The sequence below is a fragment of the Micropterus dolomieu genome, linkage group LG10, assembly GCF_021292245.1.
Source record: "Micropterus dolomieu isolate WLL.071019.BEF.003 ecotype Adirondacks linkage group LG10, ASM2129224v1, whole genome shotgun sequence".
Classification (NCBI taxonomy): domain Eukaryota; kingdom Metazoa; phylum Chordata; class Actinopteri; order Centrarchiformes; family Centrarchidae; genus Micropterus; species Micropterus dolomieu.
In genome coordinates, this window is record NC_060159.1 from 29,763,131 (window position 1) to 29,766,435 (window position 3,305).

The following is a 3,305-nucleotide window of genomic DNA, read 5'->3' on the forward strand; positions in this document are numbered from 1 at the left end:
AACCCAACAAGTGAAAGATTGAGGAGACGACAGCTCCCGGTCCTCCTGCATCCCCACAGGGAGCACCTCCTGCCCCAGCCTCACAGGGAGCACCTCCTGCCCCAGACCCAGAAACCCAACAAGTGAAAGATTGAGGAGACGACAGCTCCCGGTCCTCCTGCATCCCCACAGGGAGCACCTCCTGCCCCAGCCTCACAGGGAGCACCTCCTGCCCCAGCCTCACAGGGAGCACCTCCTGCCCCAGCCTCACAGGGAGCACCTCCTCCCCCAGACCCAGAAACCCAACAAGTGAAAGATTGAGGAGACGACAGCTCCCGGTCCTCCTGCATCCCCACAGGGAGCACCTCCTGCCCCAGCCTCACAGGGAGCACCTCCTGCCCCAGACCCAGAAACCCACATAACACATAAAAAAACATTAAAAACTTTCAACAAAGGCAAATATTTCCAAAAACAACACAACCTTTGGTCAAATTAAAATATTCTTTCAATAATTACACAATGGACAACAACATACACAACACAGCATCGATATGAACCAACCTAAACTTGAGAAAGTCATCTTTTTCAGCACCGACTAGACAAATTCAGACACTGAGTCTTCTCTTCACCAAACAACCAATAAAGAATCTGCCCAAACTCAGAAACACTTTTTATTGGACTGCCTCAGTCTGACTGGCTGACTATCCTCCTCTCCTCTTCCTCCTTCTCTTCCTCTCCTCCTCCTCCTCCTCTTCCTCCTCTTCCTCTCCTCTTCCTCCTCCTCTTCCTCCTCCTCCTCCTCCTCCTCCTCTCCTCCTCCTCCTTTTGTTCATCCAGGAGTCTTTTTATGAAAACGGTGTGAAACATGTTAAAACATATGAACCCAAGAGATTTCCACCGCCACACTGAACCCCTTGCTCCTCGAGAGGCGGCGACCTCCGACATAAACAGCAGATGTACGTCGCTTTGGATAAAAGCTGCATGAGAAAATGTGATGATGAAGGTGATGATGATGAAATGTGAACTGCTGCATTCTGAAATCCTCATGTGAGGAGGATTGTTATTTTTTACTGTTGTTGCGTTTTTGTTTTTGTTGATGTTTGTAGTTGTTGTTGATGTGTTTTGTTGTTGTTGATGTCATTGTTGCTGTTGTTTGTTTATGTTGATGATGTTTGTTGTTGCAGTCGTTGTTATTGCTGTTTGGTTTTTGTTGATGTTTGTAGTGGTTGTTAATTTGCATCATCTCGACTCCTCGCGGCACGTCTTAGTCCCTCCCACCCGAGATGCGAGCTTGAGGAGTCGAGGAAGAGACGCGAGGAGACAGGAGGAGAGAGAGACATACATTTAAGGAAATGAGATGTCCTTTCCTCTGAGCTGTGACCTGCTGCACAGCTGCATCATCATTCTTCACAATCAAGAAACATGTCTGTCAACAACCCATGGAAACATCTCGAGGTTCCAATAAACATTACAGATTACAGCAGCCTCATCATTCTCTGCACAGAAATAGGCTACAGTGACTTTCTTTTTGACGGTGCGCATTTCAGCCCTCAGCCTGATGAGGTGAGAGTTTCATCAGCAGTCCCTTTATAAAATGACACAGTGACATTTATCTCATGGTGCTTTCAGACCAACCGCGAATTTTCACCTCGCGATGCTTTCCTCGAGTGAGTACATTCGCTGCAAGTGTTCACACACAACGCGAGAAGGCGATTTTAACACGATAACGTGAATAAAACACAACTCGCCATTACTCCAGCTGTATGAACCCAAAGTAAACATTATTTAAGCTGTGATTAAATAGCAATAAACGAAATAAACTGATGCTGAAATAACTACAACATGAAGCAGATTTGTTAAACATATGAATTGATGCTTTGTCAGCTCTGTCAGCAGGACAGCAGCTTCTAAAATGTTTGTTTTCTGAATGGAGTTCAGATCGATCAGGGCTACGCTACGCTAACTTGGTCACAGTAAAGTACAACGACAGCTGGAATAAAGTTACAGACACATGTTTTCTGAACTCACCAGGTAGTTCAACCTCCTCGCTTTCTTTTCTCCAAGTAATGTCACTGTTCTTGTGAGCCCACTGACGCATCTTTAACGTTTGCACCTTTGGGGGAAGTTTTGCCATCCAAGTTCATCAAAACCTTCTGGACGAACTCTTCCTGGGGATAGTTCAGGGTGAGTGTGCAGATCAGGCCAAACAGCACGGCACAACCAAAGGAAATACAACCTAGCTCGCTTAGCAGTCCCACACCCCCGACCAGCGCTCCAACGTCCGCTGGCTTGTCCTCTTCATCGGCACCTTCTCTGCAAATCAGATGGAGCCCCATGGTGCGATCTGTCTCTTAGTTCCTCACTGCTGACATCCTAATGCTGAAACAGAAATTGACAATTTTGAAATAAAGAAAAGATTTCATTTTTTATACATTAAATGTTGATACTGACCTAGTGCTCCTTGATGAGAGTGTTGCTGTCCTCACTGAGGTAAACACACAGGCTTCTGACGACACACTTCATCTCAGTGTCTTCACTCTGAAAAATAAATCATACATAGCACCTCAGAACTTTTAGCCCTGTTGTTGTCCAATCAAAACTGTGCTACAAGTGTTGTGAAGAAAATACAATATCCCTAGGCTTTGATTTTTAAGGCCTGGGGTCTGAAAACAACAGTCAGGTAGGGCTGGACAATATGGCCAAAAAAGTTATCACAATAAAAAGTTTCATATCTTTCAATATCGATAATTATCACAATAAGTATCAAATCTCATGAGTGAAAGTTGAAGGAACCTGATGGTTAATTGTGGTTTAAACTCTTCTTTATGGTCAACACCTGATGCCAAACAGCAGATAACTTCGCAAATCTGAGGTAGAACATTCAAAACAATAACGATAAAATCATTTAAGTAAAAGCTGTTTACAGTCCTTTTTCCTCAACAAATACAGCATCTTAATAAAAAATTAAGTCCTAATTCGTGCATGATTCAAGTGAATAAAATGAAAAATTTATTGAATATTTGTTATATTGTTATTGAAAAAAATAATATTGTGATAATTATTGTTATTGTTTTATTGTCCTGCCCTACAGTCAGGATGCCACACTGACCAGATGAAACTAAGCAACAGTTACTGATACAGAAGCTAAAGGGTTCTTTTGATAAACTTATTAAATGGAAACTACATGTTGCTGTTGGAGCCATGAGGAATCGGATCTTCCTTCCAGCAGCTCCTCCTCTTCTGCTGAAGACCTTGATTAAGTTGGCTGCGTATTTGTAAAGCTGTTCCAGGAACTTGACTTGAAGAGGTGAAGTTGTTAGACGCAT

General features: G+C 43.4%; 1 long non-coding RNA gene across 1 annotated transcript; it reads right to left on the minus strand.

The window, feature by feature from the left end:
• Positions 1-2,227: 2,227 nt before the first annotated feature.
• On the minus strand, positions 2,228-3,305 carry LOC123977428. The gene is made up of 3 exons (XR_006826667.1): positions 3,164-3,305; positions 2,431-2,517; positions 2,228-2,358 (listed from the first exon to the last, which is right to left on the minus strand). It is a non-coding gene; the product is annotated as an uncharacterized LOC123977428 (long non-coding RNA).